At 47.3% G+C, this 24,810-nt stretch overlaps 1 protein-coding gene across 8 annotated transcripts in view; it reads right to left on the reverse strand.

Annotated features, from left to right (window-relative positions):
• Nucleotides 1–24,810, reverse strand: part of TLN2 (talin 2) — a 450,559-nt gene that overhangs the window by 356,582 nt on the left and 69,167 nt on the right. For 5 of the 8 annotated variants that reach the window (XM_036843237.1, XM_036843236.1, XM_036843229.1 and 2 more), the window contains exon 2: nt 8,725–8,814. The gene's annotated coding sequence lies outside the window, so the exon portion shown is untranslated. Of the gene's footprint in view, nt 1–644; nt 792–5,921; nt 5,940–8,724; nt 8,815–24,810 lie in introns of those variants that run through there. The other 3 variants (XM_036843234.1, XM_036843233.1, XM_036843235.1) reach the window with 3 other exon arrangements.

Consider the following 24,810-nt stretch of genomic DNA (forward strand, 5'->3'; position numbering starts at 1 on the left):
TCCAATCATGGGGAATCTCCTAGTGAGGAATTATCATACAAATCCAAATTGCTGGGAAGTAACGGACATTTTTTAAGAGTATAAGCCAATGTCATCAGAGACAAAAAAAGAAAAAAGGCAGAGGGACCATTCCCAGTTAAAGGGGATGACAGAGACGTGACAACTGAATAAAATGTGCGTGATCCTGGATTGAATCCTAGGTCAGGGGAAGAATGGCTGTACAGGACGTTATTGTCATAAGTGGCAAAATTTGGGTGTGAATTGTATATTCAATAATAGTAAGTCAATGTCATATGTCCTGTTTTTACTAATTAAACTGTAATTACAAAGAGGAATGTCCTTGTTCTTAGGAAAGACATGCTGAAGCTATTCAGGGGTCAAGTGGCATGATGTGTGTAACTTCCAAATGGTTCAAAAAAGATAATACGCAATGGAGAACGATAAAGCAAATGTGGCAAAATATTCATAATTGATGAATTAAGCTTAGGCTATATAGGAGTTCTTTGTATTCTGGCAACTTTTCTGTATGTCTGAGATTATTTTAAAATAAAGTCTTTTAAAACGAATTCAAATTCAACTTGCAAAGCATTTGCACAGTAACATCGGCTGAATAAGGCAAGGCCCCCACTGCATAGTCAACTCACCTGTCACCATCTACTCACCCACAGACCCAGGTGACCGTGCCCCTCTTCCACCTCCAAGTCAACACCTGGCTGAGCTCAGCCCTTCAGATTCATCTCCCAGGAATCAGAAATTGAGACACACAGACTGAGCCAGGAAGCTATGAGGCGCTGAGCAGAACAGAGGGAAGCTTCAGGTATGAGGTCTCCATAGGAAGTGTGGACAGAGGAGCAGATCTGGTCTATGATAAGGAGGAATGTGGTGGCACTGGACAGAAACATCCCAGAGCTGCTTCTCAGAGCATGAACGAGTGCATTGGTGGGTACCTCTCAGGCACGCACCAAGTCCTCAGTAAAGGTTGGCGGCAGCCAGCAGCCGTATTGAACAGCTCCACAGACCGCACCCGCTTCATTTTAGCCACCTCACCTGTGTCTCTGTTCCTTGGCACAGAAGCCTTGACAAGAACAGACTACCAATACAACGGGATTAAGAGTCTCTACGAACTCCTACCCACAAAGGTAACATGGAGAGCATAGCCACCCACCCCTTGCTCCCATGCGGCTGCCCCGTTTCCCCATAGGAAACGGTGGCTCCTTCTGTTCTCCTCATGCCCACCGCCTCTTATCCAGGGACAGACTGCCTGCAGTGAAGAGTACAGCCTGTGACAGAGACCACTCAACCTCTGCCAGGCATAATGCAATGTGGCAAACGGTGGGAAGGAAAAGACTTGGGCCCTGAGCAGTCAGGAAACCTGGATCCTTGGGCTGACTTGTGCCACTAACCTCCACGCAAACCTGATAAATTACCACACTCGTCTGACCTGCGTGTAGATAGAATAATGGTACCCAAAGTTGTCTATGTCCTCATCTCCAGAACCTATGCATATGCTACATTACATGGTAAAATGGACTTTGCATGTGGGATTAATTTAAGGATCTCGAGATGGAGAGTTTGCCTGGATTATCCAGGTGGGTCCAATGGAAAAAAAAAAAAAGGTCCTTAAAAGCAGAGAACCTTTCCCAGCTGTGGTCAGAGGGAGATGACAATGTAGCTGGATTTGAAGATGGAGGAAACCAACCAAGGAAAGCCGGTGGCCTCTAGAACCTGGAAAAGGCAAAGAGATGGATTCTCCTCCAGAGCCCCCAGAAGGAACACAGCCCTTGATTCTAGTTCCCTGAGACTCATATCAGGCTTCTCATCTACAGAATCATAAGATAAAACAGATTTATGGTATTTTAAGTCACTGTGTTTGCGGTCATTTGTGTCAGTGGCAATAGAAAACTAATTCAGACCTTATTTCCCTCATCTGGAAATGAGTGGGTTTTCATCCTTTCTGAGAAGTGGGATCAGTGGAGCCTACGGTCCACCTCTTAAACTCCTAGAAGCCCCTGGGGCACCCCTGGAAAAAGCTTGGCCCTGGACCATGAGATCTCTAAAGGTAAGTAATTCACAAAACCAACGACCTCCACGTCAGACTGAACTCATTTAGTATCATCCGCCCTTGTTTTGGACAGTACTTTGCCACCACAGCTCTTTCTTTTTTTAGTAATAAAAATGTCTCCCAAGTTACTAAGTAATTGGCAAACCCCAGTGATCCAGAATACCAGCATCTACATCACATCCACTTCATCAGTGAAGGCTCCTCCAGCAACCACGCCCACCCCGGAGGGCTTTCGCGCTGCCTCGGATCCAGCAGTGAGATCACCACGGCCCCCTTCCAGATTTCTGAGTCATGCTCACCACTGCAGGTCCAAGCAGCAGCAGGTGGATTGTGACCTCAAGGCAGCAAAGCCCAAACCCAGCCCTGGAAATTCAGCTGCTGCACAAGTATCACCCCCCTGCCCTCCTCCCTAACATCTTCCCCACGCAACTGCCCCTTCCATCTCCTGGGAGCCATGCAGCTGGCCGAAGGACACACCGCCGCCAAGTGTAATCCATGGGTGCAGTGATGCGCTCCAGCTACATCATGGGAGCTACTTAACTGACTGCCTCTGCTCTCAGGAGGACGTGTGAGGGTATTTTGTTTACCACTGAAATATTTCCATTGAAAAAAACATCTGGGGAAAACAGCTACTGTCCTAACTATGATTCAGTCTCACTAGTAAGGCCCGTGCCGAGGCTCGTGGCTGTTAAGATGGTAGGTTTTTGAGCAGAGACTATTTGGAGCTTCCACTTCTTCCTTCTATCAACAGCTGGAGAGTGTGTGTGCCCCGTGCAAGTGCAGTTCCAGGGGCAAGAGGTCAAAGCCAACCAAGACAGACCCAGGAGAAAAGAGCTGTCATTCCTTTTGATGATCTTCGTTGCATCTACTCAAAACTGAAGCCCACCAGGTGGGCTGCCCAGGAGAGCTATCCAGAGGTAGAGAGCATCACCTCTAAAGCAAAGAGCCTTTAGGTACCAGGGACTTGTACTGGAAATGGTTCTGGCCCAAAAGGGAGTCTGTCCTAAGCATCAGGGGGCAGGAATCAGCTAGACAGGGTGCCGGCTGCTATACAAAAGGAAGAAGCCTGTTCTAGGGTGGGAAGACCAGCAAAGCTCACCTACAGGGAATTTTATCAGCCTTTTATCATCCTGTCATCATCCACTCCTGTTAAATACAAGATCTGCCACAGATGCCTGCTGAATGACAAAGAGGAACCATGGCTGCGTTGGAGAAATGTGCCCCTGAAATGTCACAGAGCAATTCTGGGTGCCTGGGAGACCCCGGCTGCAGACAGCCCGGCATGGCCGTCGACAGTAAGAGCGCCAAGGAGCTTCCCTCTGAGCAGGAACAGAGGTGGGGAACTGGAGAAGGAAGTGAGGCCACAGCTGCCTGGGCAGCAAGAAGCCACCTCCAGCCTGACCCACATCTTCCCTCTCCCACGTGCTTGAACACATGCTCCTGAGCCATCTATCAACACTCGGCACCACTGGGCATAATCAAGAATGGGAGGGATGCAGAGAAAAGGAGCCCGCGGAGAGGACAGGGTAAGTCCAGAGACGAGGCCTCGAAGGCTGAAACCCAGAACCAGAGAGGACATCCTGGCAACCCCTGCTAGTTAGACTTTGTTTGAAGCCCTATGAACTCCCCAGACCTGCCATGGCCATATTTTTTTGGAGTCTTCTATATATTTGGCTTTCAAAATGACAAAAATTTGAGATTAACAACATTCTGTACTAGTGACAGCCCTTAGGTCATTGGGAACCTAACTATATCATCTTCTTAAAAGGTGAACTTTTATGCTTGGTTTTCTCTATTGCTTCTCTGTTACCTCAGAAGCTCATTTACTTGGAAGACATATGGTGCCCAGAAACGTCAAGTACAAATTGTTTGAGGCAGGACTGGGACTTGTGACTCCAAATCTTAACTTGTTTAAAATAAACTGCCAGCTTCCTGGGTTCAAATAAATAAATAAATAAATAAATAAATAAATAAATAAAGGTGAATTTTTAAAGGTGCATATCTTCTGACCTCAAAATTCTACAGAAGTGCCCATATGGTCTATAAATAAATGTTACAAAAATGCTCATTGCGATATTACCCAAAAGAAAAAAAGTGGGGAGAGGGCGGGTAGGAAGCCCAGCCAGCAACAGGAGGATGAAAGGTCATACAACTTAACTCTTCATGTAAAAAGTATGTAACAATTAACAGAAAGAAATAATATGCGGTCTTTCAATATGGGATAGATTTCTTTTTAGCAGGGGATCAATGGTCCACGATGTTAGTTTTTAAAATACATTACACAGAACATTATTACACGATACTAATTTTGTTTTTAAAAAATATGCTTTCTCACACACAAAGGGTCATGAGTACATTATAGACAGTCCTGCTACCACCTTGAAAATATTGTCCCCTTCTCACAAAAACTAAACGATGTCAACAGTATCCTTTACTGTTCTTAAACCAGGTAAGAGCTCTGTCTGTGAGGAGGGAAAAGGTGTAAAAACTGCCAAATCCCCAGTCAGTCATTCCTTTAATTAGAAACCTTGCTTTTTAGGCTTCTCTTTTTTTAATAAAGAGAAACATGCCTCTGAGGGTCCCAAGTGAGGAAAAGGGTTGGGATCGGATGTCACCATGGACCCACAATTTCAGACAAGGTAATACAATGGATTAGAACATCCCGGTTTGCTGGATAGGGGTACTCAGCCATAGGTTGCAGGCAAAATCCTTCTGTGCCTGCCAACCCCAAGTGCCCTGTGAGCAATAGTGGCTCTAAGTCTGGGATGTTTTGAATGACAGGGATTGACAGACTCCTGCATTGAAGCAGAGGCAAGAAGCAAGGATGGCAAATCACAAAGTATCCGAATACTGTTTATCCCTGCACTTGAAGTGGAGAGGGGCCTGCGTCTCCATCCCCTGGCATCCTAAAATTTGTCACATTGTACCAGATGTACTTTAAAAAGAAAAATTCACAATGAGGGGAGACAGTCCCAAGTCTGGTAACCCTATAGCATGAAACACAGGCCCAAAAGGCTGGACACTTTGACTGGCAAAGACTCTGTGGGGGAAGCTACTCTCTTCCCTTCTTATACATCTTTTCCTTTTCTTCTTTAATATCAACAGGTTGCAAAGTTAGTCTTGTAACGTTGTATCTCTTTAAAATATACTTTTACTTTACAAACAAAAGCTGTTACAGGAAAGTACTTTTTTTAGACACACATTCAACCTCTTCCACCCCGTTTGCTCTCTCGCATTACTGAAAACACTTGGAGACCCCAGAGAGGAGGCCTTCTGAAGTCCACAAAAGGCAAGGAAACACCTACCGTTGTGTTTACCTGTGAAGGCCTGTAATTACCAGAGACCCATTTGACCACTGTTAGCACCACCCTGTTTGCTCAGGGATTCATCAACAGTACTTATTAAGTCACTGCTCTTCTGATACACTGGCTTTAGATAAGCCAATGGCAGAAGGAAATTACACTGTTGGGTTCATTTAACAAATGTTTATTGAGCCCAAGGCTGAGCGCTGGGCCCCGGGATACAGGCTGGATGAAGCATAATCCCTGTGCTCAAGGGGCTCATTTTTACAGACCAAGAAATTGGCTTCAGACATGGGCAAAGAGCTCAACTGGAGGGAATGCAGCCAGACACAGGGGGAAAGGGGCACTTCAGCCAGTCCTTGAAGACCGAATGGCCAGGATGAGTACACAGTGCTCCAAGAACATCATATCTAAAACCATTCTCCCTGCCAAGTAAAAGTCACCTCCTTCCTTTCACTGTTGAGGAATCAGGCCCAGAAAACAGAACCCACTAGACATTGGTGCCTGTATGAGAAATTGAGGCCCAGGTAAACATATAGGGGCACAAGTTTACTCACTACGGATCTGGGAGGTGAATCCATTTCCCACCAGCTCCAGATCCTTAACTCTGGATGCAAAAGCCTAAAGAAGTGAAAAGGTGCTGCTTTTAAGATCCAATTCCATGTTTCCATGGGTGGGCCCACCCTACCACTCCAGTGGGGAGGGATGCACACGGACTTAGTAACACAGAGTTTGCAACACAAGCCTAATAGTACGGTTCCTGCGTTGCCTAAAACGTGAGAATCAGAGTGCACACCTTGCCTCGGAAGCCTAGTTATATGGATTCAAATTAATTCTGCATTTGGTGAGTGGCTCAGTATATACATGCACTCAGCATATATATGAAACTACAATCAAGGAAGCTAATTCAAAACTTGAAACCCATAAAGCTCTAGAATTGTGTATCTGATACAGAGTAGACAAAATAACCCTGAGCAGAACAAGGTTATTTGGAAATGGTCAGATACAGGAATCCCATAAAGTGGCCAGAAAATGGTCTTCAAAAACAATGCCATCAACCTGACTACTCCTCACCTTCTGCCTCCAGCTGTGAACCATCAAGGACTAAGTTGTAGCCCTGACTCTCGGGGTCACAGGCAGCCATTGCAGGGCCCCTAGAGACCTGTCCCCAGGGAGGCTGGGAGAAACCAGCGAGGGTGGGGCGAAAAGTCGGCCTCCAAACTGTACCCTTCTCTTCCCTGTTCATTTCTGCCCCACATTGGCCAAGCTCCTCCTCTAACCCAAGGGAAGAAAGTGCTACAGAAGCAATACTTTAAAGATGACACACAGGGAAGCACCATACCCAGGGGTATGATGAGGGCAAGACGGAAGAAGAGTAACACAAATAATCAGCAAACCATTCTTGCCACCAGTAGTAAAATCCTTTCTAGTCATGATCCAGGTGGTAAAAGCAAGAGGAGAAAAGGCCCTGCCCAAAGGCCGACAGACCAGGCCGGATCCTGAGCCTACTTGCTGTGTGACCCCAGGCAAGTTCGTCACCCCTGACCTCAATCCTGTCCTCTGTAAAAAGGTGACTACCTGCCTCGTGAGCCATCGGGAAGGTTAAAGGCACCAGGCCATGTGCCAAGTGCTTTGCCCAAAACCTAGTATATCGTAAGTGCTCCATAAATGGCCACTAGAACTATTAACTAGTGGAGAATCAATCTGGCTCCTTGTAAAAACTAAACATGACTTCCGAAAGGCTTGACTGCGGCAGTACAGCAGTGCTGAGCCGGCAACACCACACCGGCATCTCGAGAGAACACCCCAGGGGCCAATTCACCAGCTGGACTCAAGACGCCCCCTCTGGCAGCAGTACCCTAAGCACCCCCTGCCAGCCCCTCGAACCCTCGCTCTGCCTGCTCTTTCTGTGGTCAGTTCTCTGCTTCCAATATAGTCTTGCTTCTCAACAACCCACTTAAAGTGCCACATTAGCCCAGCTGAGGCAGTCTGCTCTTAAAAACAAGAAACAGCCTCAGTATTTTCAGAAATGCTGACTTCAAAACAGGCACACTACAGAGACCTCACAGGATTCCACCTCAAGAATCTGAAAAGCATCGTATTTAAGGGAGGATTTCATTGACAACACCGCAACACACAATAACAAGGTACGAGCTCACAGACGCTGGGGAGGGTAACAGGCTCCCATACTCTCTGGTCGGGCTCGTATTTCAAACCACTCAGCCTCCCACGGCTGAGGGAGACAGACGTACCAGACAAACTCCCGCCGGGTCGCTGGGGGCTCTACAGGCACACACCTCAGGCAGTTCGCCAAGAGTCACACTCGAGGACAAGTCTCACGGGCATCGGGATCCTTAGACCTTACTTCTCCAAGTGTGAGCTACAAACCAGCAGCTTCGGCATCAACCTGGACCTTGACAGAAGCACAGGCTCGCAGGCCCCACCCAGACCTACCCCATCAGGGTCTGCAGTTTAACTAGATCCCCAGGTGCCAGTGCTTGAGAGTATTTAGAACAAAGCAGTCTACCCAGACAGCACTGGGATCACTTACTTAGGTTTTCACTTGGTCTTTTTCTTTCTTCATGGAAGTTCCATGAGAGCACAGACTGTGCCAGCCTTAGCCACCGGCACATAGTAGATAATCAATATTTGTTGAATGAATGAACGGATGAATGGGTGGTCTACCAAGTGATTGAAGAGGCCTATCCTGTGTTAAGTGCAAAGAAAGGTGCAAGCAAGGGCCTGAGAGAGAAAGAGACAGAACGCCTGGGGGTGGGGAGAAGGAGTCTATAACGAGGTGGTCAGAGGAGGCCTCTCTAAAAGGGGTGTGCAGACTTCCCCGGTGGCCTAGTGGTAAGGATTCCGGGCTTTCACTGTGGTGGCCCAGGTTCAGTCCCTGGTCGGGGAAGATCCCGCAAGCCGCGTGGTGCAGCCAAAAAAATAAATAAAAAATAAAATAAAAGGGGTTCGCACCAGGGGCGGTGTGAGGCTCAGGTGTGATGGATGAGGAGACACACCCTGGGGAAGAGGATGTCAGCCGCGCAGTTCAGCACCTGCACTTGCCACCATAAAGAGTCTCGGCCTGTAAGCCAGCGGGGATAGAGAATCAAGACTGGTAAGTTGGGCTCTGGTGGTGGAACAAAGCAGCTCTCAGGAAGCAGATTCAGAAGGCCCCCGACCATATGACCGTTGGGGCAGAAAGGCTGTGTCTGGAGTCACAGCTGCCATCTCTAAGGCTCCTGAAGGTGGGCGTGCCAGAGGAGGTCTGCAGAGGGAGGTGGTCCATCAGCTAGACTTTGTTCCCTAGCCGCTACCCCTCCAGCCCTCGGATTCCAAAGTTGAAACATGGAGATTACTCACTGTTTTCGCCAAGTCGATCCAGGAACTTGCGGGCAGCCGAACCTCCAAGGGTCCGGGAGCCCAGTCCAGATGTTACCCTGCAGCAGCGCACTGGCAAAAAAAGAGGCAAATGACACGAGTCAGTGCAGGCGGCCACGTGAGCAGGGAAGCAACATTGTCCCAGCATTGAATGACACCGACGGGCTTCAGATTCTAAAGAGAGCAGAAAAGGAAAACGCCACGCAGAGCCAGTGGTCTCAGAGCACTGTGTATTGACACAGATGGCAACTCCTCTGCCCACAATGTCGGGAGAAGCACCATGTCACCAGCAGCAGCTCCAGAACAGCCTCTCTGCAAATCCCCAGTGTGGAGTCCAGACTTACGGCTGCAAAGCGCCCTTGGAGATAATCAGGCCCAACCCCTCCCTTTACAGATGAGAAAAGCCAAGACTCAGAAAAGACAGGCCTTGTCCAAAATCAGCAGCGTGTAATGGCGAGTCCAGGAAAGGAATGCCAGAATCAAGTCTATAAAGAGCTTAAGTTTACCTGTAAATTACCTTCCTTCAAGAAACTCAGGTTCTAAATAAATGTTATTCTTATTCATTCTGGCTCTTAACAGAGGAGAAGAGACAAATCTTAATCGTTCCCCTAGTTCTCTCTCCTTAATCCCCAAGGACTTTGAAGAGCCAAACTGAAACTCCTGGTTTTCTTCAAAGACAAAAGAAAAAGAGAGAGAGAAAGAAAAAACCTCAGGACTGTTCACATTTGAGTACAAGAAGAAAAATATAAAAACTGTGGAGAAAAACCTCAAGACCTAAAAATTCTGAATTTATGAGACATAAACAGCACAGAACCAAAACAAAAGCACCTTTTCCATACATCAGGTTTACAGACCCAAGAGACCAGAACCCTCCAGGGAAATGCCTGGGGACCACAAGAAGTGGTACATTTCAAAGATGAGGGGGGCTAAGACTTGTCATTGGTCATTTTGTTAAAATGAAATGGATGATCAAAATGCTGAGTCTTTAGAAAATGACCCTTCTGGTTATTATTTTTTTTTAATGAATCGTCATCTAATTATATATTTAAGCCATAATCATGTAAATAGTTACCTCTTCCCCTGGGGTTCTAGTTCCAGCTGACCCTGACAAATCAATGCAACCTTGGTCAGATCACACCTAACCTTGCACGTCTTCCATCAACTCATCCATGAAAAGAGCAGAGATGGAATAAGACTCAACTCTTCAGCTAGAGAATTCCGAAATTCCCCTACATTGCTGGAACAAGCTGAAAGTACCTCCCGTTAAGTCAGCTTACACAAAGCGTAATTACTCGCCTACTTTGAAGAAGTGAATGTTAGTCATGATAAATTTAAATTGCCATCTCTTAGGAAGTAACTACAAAGTTGGTGTAACAATAGTCATATTCTGTTTCTAGGGAGTTTCCTTCAGCAGTGACAAATCTGCCCCCACCCGTGCTAAATGGGTATTTGGATATGTTTCCCCAAAGGTCCATTATTATTTATAAGGGGGAAAAGTTAGGGTTTCTTTTGCATGAAGTGGAATTTAGGCAGTGAGGTCATTTGTTTTGAAACTACAGCAACCATTCCAGTTTTTTTCCCCTGTTTTAGCATTTCAGTTACTCTGGGTCAGGAGTAAAAGATGCAGATTTCAGAGAAAATGCAAAGCCTGCTAGGCCACCCACAGAATGGTCAAGGATTCTGCCCTGGACAGTCCAGGGCACAACTTTCCCTTTCCAAAGTTAGGCATGCTCACAGGTAAAAAGCCAGCGCAGACTTGCACACAAGCGGACTCACACACATTTCAAGGAATTTAACAGTCCCAGGATTCATTTAAAAAAATAAACAAAAAAACACAACCTACCATATTGGCCACATTTTTCCTTATCCTTACAGGGAAGGAGGGTCCATAAACCCCTCTGGAAATATGATGGACCCTCTCCCCCAGAAGAACATACTAGATTCAGTTTCAGAGGGTTCAGAGTCCCCTGAAATCTCTCCGTACCTCTGGTTAAGGACCCCGGCTTAAGTAATATAAGGAGTCCCTTTTTATCTTTCTCTCTGAACTTTCTACAAGCCCTTGGTGAAGAGGGTCGTGAGTGGCAATGCCATTTACAAAGAGATACACAAGGGCAAGGACCAGCGAGAAAATTGGCTTCATGTAGCTCTTATGGTGGAGAGTATGACTCTGCAGCCAGCAATGTTAATAACTGTTCTAGAGCCCCAGGCTGCGCCTGGGAGCCTTCGCCAGTTTCAACAGGGACCTTTCCCAAAGCTGTGTTTGTGCTTGGTACTCAGCTTTTCAAAACGAAAAAGATATCAAACATCTGCATTGTTTAGGAACGCATACATAGGTACCAAGGCTCAGTTAAAATGAAAAATTGAGATGCTTATCACAAACTCTGAGGCGATGGGGGAGCGTCTAAGACATTTAAGATATTCGTAATGTTGATTTCTTAGCCTGGCTGTTCGCTTCCCAGATGTTCAAACTATTCCCATACATTTCACATATTCTTCTCTATGTATGTCACAGAGTAAAGCAATCTTCCTTACAGAGAGATTCAGGTCAGTGACAAGGACCTCCAGGACTTGTCATCTCAGACCCAGCTCAAGACAGCAGTGAAACTGTGCAGCGAGCCCAGTGCTTGTCTGAGGGTGGGGCCTGCCTGCCAGGGAATAGTTACCAGCTCTGGCCCCTGGGGCACCATCTATAAATACATCTTGTTTTCAAAAAAAAAAAAAAGTCCATGCCCTGGGAGAGCCCTGTGAGGCCGCACTGACCTCCGACGCTGCCCGTCACTCTGGGAAAAGCTGGTGTTGGGTTTCTGCGAACTCATTGGTCTTTCCTCTTCCATGCTTGGCAGGCCTATTTCCTGGGGCACATTCTGTTACGGTGAACAATCTCAGTAAGTCTTCCTGAACTGCTGAGAAAGAAGCGAAGCCCAGACACGTGTGCAGAACTCAGAGGAACGTTTGGCCACCTCCTTCCTCAGCTGGATACAGAGGCCCGGGTGCCTCACATCTTCTCCTTCAGGTGCCTCATTACTCTACCCTCCTTGTGAGAACTCTGCTCATTCAGTGAGCGGTCAAGACATCCACTGGCCACAAAAAGAGGTGGACAGTGTATGGAGCCATGAGCGGTGCATCTCAGGTCCTGGCCCTTCCCACACACTTACCAATACCATCTTGACCAAATAAGGAAAGTATGCTCCTTGCCTAATAATTTGAGCAAGAGCATGCCATTCCAAAAAGACCCTTTTCTGAGGTAATCTTACTAGCAGACAAAGCTATCATTTTTTAGTTACAACCGCCAAACATTGACATCAGGACATCAAACAACATTTTAACCCGGTTTGGGAGAGCCTGCACCCGTACACCGTGCAGGACGGACTCACAGTAACACGTGCCTAAGAAAGGAAATACTGTAGTCCCTCATCTCTTGCTATGTCTCTTCGGCTCCTCCCCTACTAGCTCAAGTCTGCAAGTTAAAAAGTGTGTGTGTAAATATGCACACGAGGACACACATGCATGCAAGCCCAACATTCTTGATAGACTCAAAACAATAGCTTACAGGGAAACTATCGCCCGGCGCTCAGGAAAAGTAAAGGCCAGCCAATTCCAGAAAAACAAAGGGTTTCAGCAACTAAAATGGGAACAAAATGATCTCATGCCCCTTTCCCACTGAGCCTGTGCCTAAGTGGGATCCTTCTCAAACCTGAAGTGCTCACTCACAGAGTCACTGTTTCCACCCTAGGGGAACCCATGGGAGGATGGCCGAGCCAGGAAACAGATTCCAGAGGTAGCTTTTTGATGTTTAACCCAGACAACCTGCAGATGGGGGCTCCTCAGCCAAGGAGGGGGCTGGAGCGCTCGGTGAGGCTCGAGACCTTATCCTCGGGGCATTAGTCACTACGTCCAACAGCTAGTTCCTTTAAATCAAGGGCCTGGGCCAGGAATGACAGTGGACCCTCCAATAACAGGCTGGCATCTCTGGGGCCCTAGAGTGGGCTTACACTTTAAGTCCTCACGATTCTCTCACGCCTTGGAGAACACAGGCAGGAAAAGACCACACTCGCGGGCCTCCTGCTGCCTCCCATGCCATTATCACACCTGCTGCCCAGGCAGGAGTGGCATGCAGACTAAAAGGGACGGGTGAAAAGCGTGAGCGTGCTCTGGATTTACTACACACCAAGGCACTGTGCTAAGTGCTGGGAGAGGAAGAGAAGGAGGTGGTATCTTTTAAGGTCAAAAAGTTCTGCAGATGCCCCCCACCCCCAAATACACCAGAGTTGTACTTCTGGTTCCCTTGGAGAGAGGAAATATCAAGACATAAGTGCTCTTAAATCAATTTTTAATTCAACCCAGGAGCCCCTACGTGCATTTTAAAACACCAAAGAATAATTCCAAGGCATCATTAATTTATTCTATAGGCAAATACTTGACACATAAGGATTAAGGATCCCTTGAATAACTTCCACAACACAATAAGATAGCCTGTGTTCTGCTTTAAAGTGGTGCTGGGGTAAGGGTTGGGACGGAGTAAAAAAACCACCAAAAAAACATCCCCAAACATCTGCCATACTTAGAGGCTATGCTGTTTGGAAGAAACTTTAGGTCACATGTGAAGGCAGGAACTCTTTTTGGAACCAGCCATAACCGGCATCGCCACCCACAGCTGGGTGGTCTTCTCCAGCGCACAGCCCCCAACCAGCGCCCCGTGCACAGCCCTCCTGCAGTTCCCTCTGCAGGGACCCCACCCCTGCACTTTGTATTGGGTTCCAGATGATCTCATCTCTGGTCTGTCTTGACCTGGAGCTCCATGAGCGCATGGGCTGCCCTCTCCTGCTGGCACCCCTAGCACCTTGCACAGGGCACCCAGTAGATTAATAGTAAGGAACCTGAGGGAAGAGGGAGAAAGATGATGTGTTAGAGAGGCCTCTTGTAGGTAACTAAGATAAACAATAGTAGAGTTTGGGGAGGAGGACGGGTATGAGTGGACCGTTCCCTCTGAGTCCAGCATAACTCAGTCATTTCACATTCGAGTTTGAAAACTCAGGACTATAATAAAGACACAAGAAAAAACATTCGATAGTCTTCCCAGAGGCCCAGCCCACGTGAGCAGCCCGGCTTCCCCATCAATCAGTCTGACAGCAGCGGAGAGAACTAGACGGGAAGGCTCTCATTGTCCACTTCCTCGTGCCCTCCTGCCCTGCTTGCAGAGCTGCTTTTCCACCTTTCTCCCTTCTCTCCTGCGCTTCAAGTTCTCCACTGATTCCAGGATGCACTTCAAATCTCTCACCCTGGAAAGAGGTCCCACACACGCAGACCCCTTGACTCAGGTGCCGCCCAGAGACACCCCCGGCCCTGGAGCCACAAACCAGTGCCGAGAGTGCGTCTGGGGTCTGAGATTCTCCTCACCCCAACACATCCTGCCTTCTACTCACCCACTTTGGGGTCTGTCCCCAAGCCATTCCTTCCAGGAAAGCCCAATCCCCTCGTCCGATATCAATCTACCTCCCCCCAAAACCTAATCACATGTCCCCAAGCCTCCAAGATGACCCCCCTGAGCCTCCCAATCAAAATTAGTCTTTCCTTCCCCGTACATGCCAGAGGCTGTTGTCCCGCTGTGAGACACCTCATAACCAGAGGGTTACCTTCTGTGTACCTTTCACACCCCCTCGACCGAGTTCCTGGCACGCAAGAATGCTAGGTAGGGAACAAAGATAAAGGTGATGCAAACAGTGAAGACTCTTGGCAAACAGTCAAGACTCGGATATCTATGAAATGCCATATATGCCTTAGTGTTAAGGATTCTTGTGGGTTTCAGGATGCCAATTCTAGAATCAAACCAAGCACACAAACAGCCTGAACGAGGGTCTTGGGGGTTGTTTGGGCATACTCCAGTAACTCAACTACTCAATCACATTAGGCCATAAGTTTAGGCTCTATTTCCCAAAGGGCCAAACAACTAGACTTCCTCAGCAAACTCAAGTGTTTGTTCCTCTGGGACCTACCAAAAAAGCCTGCCACTTCGAAATGCACAGGCCCACTGTTATTTATAAAGGACACATCTTCTCGATAAGTAGCATTATTAAAGGAACTGAATTTATAAACTCACTCTCAGGGCATAGATTTCTTTTGAGACAGATCAACCCACACGCTTTTTCTTCTGATTCACTGAATGTGTTATGCAGGTCTAGAATTCAGACAGTTCCCTAGGTCAGAAAATCCATTTGCTTGTGAACAGATAGAAATGGCAATGTTCTTTTTTTTTTTTAATTTATTTTTGGCTGCATTGGGTCTTCGTTGCCGTGCGCGGGCTTTCTCTAGTTGCAGCGAGCAGGGGCTACTCTTCGTTGCGGTGCACTGGCTTCTCATTGCGGTGGCTTCTCTTGTTGCAGAGCACGGGTTTCTAGGCATGCGGGCTTCAGTAGTTGTGGCGCACGGGCTTAGTTGCTCCACGGCATGTGGGATCTTCCCAGACCAGGGCTCGAACCTGTGTCCCCTGCATTGGCAGGCGGATTCTTAACCACTGCGCCACCAGGGAACTCCCAATGGCAATGTTCTTAATGCTGGTCTCAGATGAGAAGTCTGCTTACATGCTCCAAATAAAGGAAGCAGTATTTGACCCAGTTGAGAAGGCTCTGGAATCTTTTCCCCACCTAACACAAATGTTTCTCATTTGGTCCAAGCTCTGTTTCAATTACATGCCAAGAAAAGACAAAGAAAAACCCACTACCACCCACTCCTGCTTTCATGAAAACAGTATAAATTATCCTTATTACGTCATATAGTAAAGTGGCCTCGCATAAGGTAATGTTGACAAATGGTTACAGGAGCCAAAGCTTTCTCAAGAACTGCTTTGTTCATAGGTGTTCTCCTGCTTGTCTGCCCTGCAGTGGTCTTTTTCCTTTCCAGAAAACAGACAGCATGGGGACGTGGGTCCCGTCTGAAGCCTTTGACGTTCATTTTTAAAGTACTGTCATGAACATCAACACAAAAAAACAACTTCTGTGTAACATTAGATAATTTCAGCAACAAAAGTTGAATGAACAGAGTGACCTAATAGTCCAACTTAACCCAGCTAAGTCAATCCCAGCTGTGAGAGGGGAGGTCAGTAGTTTTAATTTCTACCTAGAGCCCACAGGCCAACTCCCTTGTCACCATTCAGGTAGAGGCATTTCAAAGAAATTCAAACAGCACGCTATCTTCTCTGGCATATTTCTTAGATTAACTAAACTCTTAAGTGTTAAACTCTGAGGGTCCCACAACAGCACCAGACCCATCCTTTTCACAGTTTGGGTTACAGGCTCACACTCCAGAATGGAAGCCAAAGCTTTCCCATTTAAACCAAAAAGGAAGGAAGGAAAATGTGAAGTACCTGATTTCTTAAAGGCTAGACAACCTTTATTATTATTGTCTTTTCTTCCCAAGGACCTCTCTGGTGATTAGTACCAAATAAGGAAAGTATGCTCCTTGCCTAAAAACTTGGGCAAGAGCATGCCATTCCAAAAAGACCCTTTTCTGAGGTAATCTTACTAGCAGAATCTAGATTAGTAAATCTTACCCAAGATTCTACACCAAAGTTCTATCTTTTTAATTCCAACCAGAAATTTTAGATGTAGAAGGAACCTTGGAGATTCCTGGGCCCATGGCTTATCAAACTCTCCTGCCAGAATTCCACCAGACAGAAGAGGGTGGGCCACCAACACTGGGAAGCCATTCCCAGCAAGCATGAGATAATGTTCATTTCGTTCAAGTTCTATATCCTAGCTTCAATTCTCATCATACAGATTTTCCACTTATTCAGTATGTGCATGCTAAGATACCTCGTCTTCCAAATTCCCAAGTAAAATTAAGGCTCCAGTAAGAGTCTTAGGTTTATCCTGGGGTTTCATACACCCAGGTTAAGTTCACCACCCTGCACTTCCCAGTGGCCCAGGAAGCACGAATCATGGCTCTGCCCTTCCTCTTGCAGATGAGGAGGAAACTGCTGCCCGAATATCTGACGACCTGATGAAGAGAGTCTGGGCAGCCCCAAGTACAGATCCCAGGTCTCCAGCCTCTCGGTCTCGGGCTCTTCACCCCTTTGCATCCAACGATTCATAGCCACCCAAAGCCAATCCTTAACTCATAAGGTCATGGTCCACTGTAAAATCTGCCCATACATCTGCTCTGTATTCAGGCAGGTTTAAGTTGGTGAGTGTTCTCTTCTTAGCTTACCCCAAGGTTCACAAAATGGAAGGCTGATTTTTCATGGGTTTCAGATTGCCAAAACCTCCTTGGCCTTTGGCATACTTTGACTTCTCGCGAGCTCACAGGACATGTTGTTCCCATCGACACCCATTGGCTAAAATTAAAAGTACAAGCTGCTTAGTGTAGACAAGTCATTGGCGTTCAAAATCTAAAACAAGGGCTTCCCTGGTGGCGCACTGGTTAAGAATCCGCCTGCTGATGCAGGGGACATGGGTTCGAGCCCTGGTCCGGGAAGATCCCACATGTTGCGGAGCAACGAAGCCCGTGCGCCACAACTACTGAGCTACTGCGCCTGTGCTCTAGAGCCCGTGAGCCACAACTACCGAGCCCCCGTGCCACAACTACTGAAGCCCGCGCACCTAGAGCCCATGCTCCACAACAAGAGAAGCCACCGCAATGAGAAGTCTGCGCACTACAACAAAGAGTAGCCCCCGTTCACCGCAACCAGAGAAAAGCCCGCCCACAGCAACGAAGACCCAATGCAGCCAAAAATAAAATAAATAAAATAAAATAAATTAAAAAAAAAAATCTACAACTAAAACCAGATCAAATCAACTCAAGGGAAAAGTGTCATCCCAAACACAATGCAGTTCATTTCAGAACCATGCTGACCTCTTTCCTGTAAATGGCCTTGGAGCCAGTGTTATCCACTGTCAGAGCTGGAGAAAACACTTTAGCTGTGTATTTCACATTTCAAAGCAAAAGGGGAGGGGCTTCCCTGGTGGCGCAGTGGTTGAGAATCTGCCTGCCAATGCAGGGCACACGGGTTCGAGCCCTGGTCTGGGAAGATCCCACATGTCGCGGAGCAACTAGGCCCGTGAGCCACAATTACTGAGCCTGCGCGTCTGGAGCCTGTGCTCCGCAACAAGAGAGGCCGCGATAGTGAGAGGCCCACGCACTGCGATGAAGAGTGGCCCCCACTTGCCACAACTGGAGAAAGCCCTCGCACAGAAACAAAGACCCAACACAGCCATAAATAAATAAATAAATAAATAAAATTAAACTTGAAAAAAAAAAAAAAGCAAAAGGGGAAAGGGGCCATGCCAACATAAAGTTGTATCTATGAATTCCAAGGAGCATCACTGGTGGTGCAGTGGTTAAGAATCCGCCTGCCAATGCAGGGGACATGAGTTCGAGCCCTGGCCCGGGAAGATCCCACATGCCGCGGAGCAACTAAGCCCGTGCACCACAACTACTGAGCCTGCGCTCTAGAGCTCGTGTGCCACGACTACTGAGCCCGTGTGCCTAGAGCCCGTGCTCCGCAACAAGAGAAGTCACCGCAATGAGAAGCCCAGCACCGCAACGAAAAGTAGCCCCTGCTCGCCTCAACCAGAGAAAACCCGCACACAGCAATGAACACCCAACGCAGCCAAAAATCTAAAGCAATGGTTCTCCACAGGGAGCAATTTTACCCCCTCAGGGGGACATTTGGGGGTATCTGGGGACACTTTTGGCTGTCACAATTTAAGCGGGAGGGGGTGGTGCTACTACTCTCTAGTGGGTAGAGGCCAGGGATGGGACTAAACACCCTATAATGCACAGGACAGCCCCCACACAAAGAATCACCCAACCAAAATGTGAACGGTGCCAAGGTTGAGCACACGTACCTAAAATACAGAAGAATACTAGGGTGAAGTCATGAGTCCTGCTTCTTCCCCAGTGGGCTGCTTGATCTGGACATAGCACCTGAATTTCTGGGTCTCTGGCTCATTGTCACTAAACACAGAGGTTGGCCTGTTTCAGAGACTTTGCAACCTCAACACTGGACTCAGGAGCCTTCCAGCATGGCAGTTCGCCAAGCCCGCAGCTACTGTCTCTCACCCTAACATGCTTGATCAGGGCATTTCCCACCAGGCTTCTCTCAGGCCCGTGTACCACAACTACTGAGCCTGTGCTCTAGAACCCGTGAGCCACAACTACTGAGGCCACGCACCACAACTACTGAAGCCCGCATGCCTAGAGCCCGTGCTCTGCAACAAGAGAAGCCACCGCAATGAGAAGCCCATGCACCACAACGAAGAGTAGCCTCCGCTCGCCGCAACTAGAGAAAGCCCACGCGCAGCAACAAAGACCCAACACAGCCAAAAATAAATAAATTTAAAAATTAAAAAAAATTTTTTTAAATAAATAAAACCATTCTACACAGTCAGTAAACTAAGGACAGACACGTAAGCTTCATTTTGAGTTCTATATTCTGCTTTCCAAAAATGCCTAAGCACAAAAGGGGAGAAAAAAGTTTTATCATAAAATTAAAAGCATGGCTGCAACTGCATTCAATGATTTAAAAGGTTTTTTTGCATTTTCATAATACTTGGCAACCATCAACCAGCCCACCACCCCAGCTTAAGGGGCAGACTCAGTATTAAGTCATTGTTTTGTGAAGAGAGGAAACATGCGACCACCTTCCCATTCCCAAGACCGTCTCTAGTGGCTCCAGCTGTATACACACTCCCATGAAAGAGACCAGCTTAGCCAAGAGGCTGAGCCCCTCCATTCATAATCCAATGGTACCTAAAACCACAGAATACAGGGGTTGTTTTACAAGTAAAATTCTCACTTTCAGGAAAACGAATATAACGTGTCTGACTGAGGGGAGAGGATTAACATCTTAAACTGCCTCCATGAGTTCATCATTGCTCTCTCTCTCAAAGAGGGCAAAAGAGTGCACCACTTGTCCAATCATGCTCCTTAGGAATTCCTTTGTCTCCATTATGCTCAAAGCCAAGGATTCTCCAGATCCCAAGCTGGGACACAGTAGCTGGATTAATGGGAAAAGTGGGAGAAGACATCCAGAAGAGAAAAGAGGGGATATGGAACTTCTAAGACTAAAAAGCAATGGCACACACCCCGGCTAAAAAGCTGAAGGGTTTTGACAGGTTTCATTTGCCTCAAAAAACCAACAAACCAACACTCACCACAAGTTTCCCAGTACATCCATCACCCATAAAGCAAACCAGAAGAAATCCAAAAATCATTTAAGAGGAAAAACAAAAACTAGTGAAAACTCGACAGATGGCAACAGAGGGTTAATGTCTTGGGGCAAGGCTTCCCCTCAGCAAGTACAAATCTGAAATCATAATAAAGATGCTGAAGGATTTAGTCATGAGCCCTCCCCTCGGCCATCAGAAGGAATGGCAAAAATGCAGAGTAAGCGTTAGAAGCCAGAACATTTCATTTTCTTTCTAACTGTGCAAAGCATTTGCATTTAAAATGAGCATTTCATCAGAGCTTCCAAGAATGCTTGATATTTGGCTGCTAAGAAGAATAAAAGTGGTCCTCCAAAACACCAAATTTCTAATTATTTAATTGCAAATAAAGTATCTGGGTTCCCGGGCTGACTAAAGAACACTTGAAGCTAATTACATCTTCCAAGCCAGGTGTAACTTAAAATATAGTCAAATACAGACAACTCTTAAAATATAGTCAAATATAGACAACTCTTAAAATACAGTCAAATCACATTACCAAAAAGTAACAAGGATAAAAAGTACCTTCCTGGTGACTAAACTCCCCATGAATCAAACCTTACTTTCTATATATTTTCACATTTACAAGGAAAGTAGTATCAAAGAAACAAAGGTTTGTATGAAAACTAAAGGAAAAACCATTAGGAAAGTGGAAGGCATTTTTTCTTAAGCAACTAAGTATTGAACGCCCACAGTGAGAAGGATCGGGTGCTGGAGGAGGATCGAGGCAGCTGGGCCCAGTGGCAGGGGAAACCCATGAGAGCCCCCCACCACCCCCCACCACCCCCCGGCCAGGAAGGGGACCACTACTACTCACAGGACCTGTAAATTAATAACCCTGGTTCTCAGCATCCATATCCAAAACACACAACTGAAATTTGATTTTTTTTTTTTTTTTTTTTTTTTTTAAAGAAAGGAAGGGTGGAAGGGAGGGATCCGGGGGGAACACCAGAGAGCACCTCACAATTCCTCCGCTGCCAGAGGAGGGGGTCAGAAAAAGGGGATGTCAGTGGGTGGCTTTAGCCTCCTTCCATAAGAAGGACAGTTTTAAGTAGTATATTAAATGCAGAAGGGGCTTTTATCTTCTTTACTCACTAACAATATTGGAGGGTGGAAAGAAACACTAGAAAAATATTAACACAAGCTCAAAAAAGGGTTACCAGAGCCGTGGGGCTGGGGGGAAAGGCAAGAGCACCCCTGTTCTGAAGGGGAATAAATACTCCAGTGAGCCACGGGGCTCTTGTCGCAGCCATCAGCCGAACTGAACAACACAAAGGGAATTCTTGGGAGTCTGAAGCTGTTGAGCGTCTCCGTGTCTCCTTCCACATCCTCCTCCTTGTGTGGGGGGCTGCTCTGCGGTCAGGATAGCTTTTCACCAGAGCTAGATTTCCTAACAAGGGCATTTTAATTAAAGATGAGACGCAAGGCGATGCAACAGGGAAAGAGCCGTCAGCAGGGGAGGCTGTCCAGCCTGCAGCCTCCGTGTGGTTCCCATTCCCACCAGGGCCTCGTACCAAGCTGGCTTCATATTTGATCATCCTGGACCTGGACAGGAGGCCTGCACCAGCTGGCGAGAGCCACACCCACAGCTCAGGGTCATTTCCTGCGGCTGGCTCTCTCATTATTCAGCCTACTGCAGTAGCCCACTCTTCTCCCAAAAACAGAGTGTCCCCTGTGGCTAAGCAGACTTCCCCAGCATCCCCGACAGGTGATACCTCTATCATCCATGCCTGGCAAACTCCCAGGCTGGGAATCTGGACCGTGAGGGTCCAGGAAGATGAGTCACTGGCTCAACACCAGGAACCCAACAGGTAGTGCTGGTTTCCAAAACAGACGGCCCTAACAACTCATGGAGTAACCAGCCAACTCCATGGCTTCCCTTAACTGGACTGCCCACGGGCCTTGCAGACTGAGGCCAAGGGCCAGCTGTGGACAGGCGATGCATGCCACCCGTCCCTCTCCTGGGGGCTTCTGTGAAACCAAAAATCCAGCCCTCCTCCTCCTCCTAACTCCTACAAAGAGTGTCCCAGGCCATTACCTCATCAGCTTGGATACGGTCTGGCTAACATTTGGACTTTTCTGTGCTGACCAGGCCATTCTTGAGCCAGCAGTAATCTCCCTCGGAGCTTTTGCTTGTGTTCTTCCCCCTGCATGGAGGATTCTGGCCCAGGTGGCTCACCTGGCTGGCAAACATTCATCCCTCAAGTCTTAGCTTAAATGTCACCTCTCTAGAGACTCATCCAAAATAACTACCTCCCACCCCTTGGCTCTCCCCTTACTAGGCCTGCTCCTCTTGCTCCCAGCTGTTGGTCCAGGTCTGGTGCGGAGCTTGGCCCACAGTGGACTCCCAGGCACAATCTACTCCATGATTGAATGCCTGGGAAAAGTTAATCAAAACCACATCTGAACTCTCACTCCTCAGAATAAATCCATCCGTGTCAAAATGCATGTACAAGAATATTCACATCGGCTTGTTTATAAGAGCCAGAATCTCGAAACTACCGAAATGTCCGTGAACAGAAGGAAAGACGCTATGAATAAAAGGACTAAATACTAGACAACACTGGGAATGATAGGCCTGCAACTCACATGACAGCGTGGAAGCATCTCACAACCATCACGCTGAACAAGAGCAACCAGAAACAAGGACACGTTTGCAGATTCCGTTTATAGAAAGTTCAAAGACAGGAAAAGTCAAGTCGACATAGTGACTACAAGGAGGAGGTAAAGTCACCATCAGGGGCATCTGGGATTCTGGCTCCATTCTTTCCAGATCTGGATGCAGGTTACACAGGTGTGCTCAGTTTATGAAAATTCATCAAGTTGTACATTTATGATTTGTGTACTTCTCTGTTCTATTTCAACGAAACTTCATCAAGATAACATCTGAAATAAACATGGGATTTTTTTTCTTAAAAGAGCCAACTAAAGACTGTTCTGTCACAAGGCCCAGCATCCTATACCCGGCCTTCCTCAGACGGGGTGCTATGGGCGTGCAACACCAGCCCCCCTCTACACACACCTGGCACACTGTCCAGGTGCTGTGTGAACGCATCTAAGCCTTCCTGAGGCTCAAACCCACTAGGACACACTGCCATCTGCTACAATATTCTCCCTCCTCGTAGTTCCAGAAATGCAAGACTGGGTCCTAATATTAGTGACTTCAGATGGAAACAGGTGACAGGAACCACCGCCTGCACAGACTGAATTTTTTTTTTTTTTTTTTTTTTTTGGCTGCGTTGGGTCCTCACTGCTGCGCTCAGGCTTCTCCCTAGTTGCGGTGAGTGGGGACTACTCTTTGCTGCGGTGCACGGGCTTCTCATTGCAGTGGCTTCTCTTGTTGCAGAGCACAGGCCCTAGAGCACGTGGGCTTCAGTAGTTGTGGCTCGCAGGCTCCAGAGCGCAGGCTCAAGTAGTTGTGGTGCCACAGGCTTAGTTGCTCCACGGCATGTGGGATCATCCCAGACCAGGGATTGAACCCGTGTCCCCTGCACTGGCAGGCGGATTCTTAACCACTGCACCACCAGGGAAGTCACAGACTGAATGTTTGTGTCCCTCCCCCAAAATCCGTATGTTCTAATCCTAACCCCCAGTGTGATGGTATCAGGAGGTAGGGCATTTGGGAGGTGGTTAGGTCATGAAGATGGAGCCCTTGTGAATGGGATTAGCACCCTTATAAAAGGGGCCCCAGAGAGCTCCCTATCTCCTTCTACCATATGAGGATTCAGCAAGAAGACAGCCATCTGTCTATGAACCAAGAAGCGGATCTCACCAGACACTGAATCTGTTGGCGCCTTGATCTTAGACTTCCCAGCCTCCAGAACAGTGACACAAATTTCTGTTGTTTATAAGCCACCCAGTCTGTGGTACTGTTAGAGCAGCCCAAATGGACTAAGACACATTCCCCGACAGTTACAGCATGTGGGCAGGCACGTGAGGCCACAACTCTGCTCAAAACCCAATGACCTGAGGCCCTGGGTCACGCCAGAAGAACAATAAACATGGGTCACCTGCTGTCTTTCTAGTAATTTCCTCTTTTTAAAGTGTTTCATGAAAATTGATCATTCGAGGGAAACTCCCCTCAGGCAGGAAAAAAAACGCCAATGAGTAACAAAGCAGTCGCCTCCTGGCTCAGTCCAAAGCTTAGGAGGGAAACAGCTAAATGGACCCAGGCCTACTATGATCAGGAGGACACACGGCTAGGACAGGATCAGAGGGAGAAGAGAGAACTGAGCCCACCCAGGACATCTACTGAGACTCAACCCGCAGTCAGTGACAGGTCTCCATATTCAAGGGCCCAAACCACAAATATTAGTCGGATCATGGTCCTACTGCCAACCTGCAAAACAGTTCACACTCTACTTGTCCGGCATACGTGTGCACATTCACTCATACACATCCACACATGCGCGCACACACCCCCGCCTCAACTCGAATAAACTTCCCTCTGCTGAAAATTAATCTCACCAGATATTCCAGGCTTGAGGAATAGTGTACAGGTATACAGTTACTGATTTATAAAATACTTCCCCTTTTTGAATGAAGTACATTCCTATTTTGTCATCCTATCTGTGTGTCTGCCCTGGAAAGGTAGAAAGAACAGATCAATTGATCTCCATTTTAACTTTTTTTTTTTTTTTTTTTTAAACCAGACCCACTGGTTTCCAAACGTAGCCTGTGCCATGTGAATGAGCTGACCCCTGGGATGGGGGTTTCACTACCACGGCCCCCGCTCAGGTCCACTCGTCACTCGGAAGTTGGAGTGGGTGAGGGGGGCAGTAAGAAACCGCCTGGCTGAGTAAGTCCAGGCATTTGACCCTGCATCAAACTCACCTTTCTTCATCCTGTGGAACCCCTTCCCCACCTG

The sequence above is a fragment of the Balaenoptera musculus genome, chromosome 2 (genome assembly GCF_009873245.2).
Source record: "Balaenoptera musculus isolate JJ_BM4_2016_0621 chromosome 2, mBalMus1.pri.v3, whole genome shotgun sequence".
Lineage (NCBI taxonomy): Eukaryota > Metazoa > Chordata > Mammalia > Artiodactyla > Balaenopteridae > Balaenoptera > Balaenoptera musculus.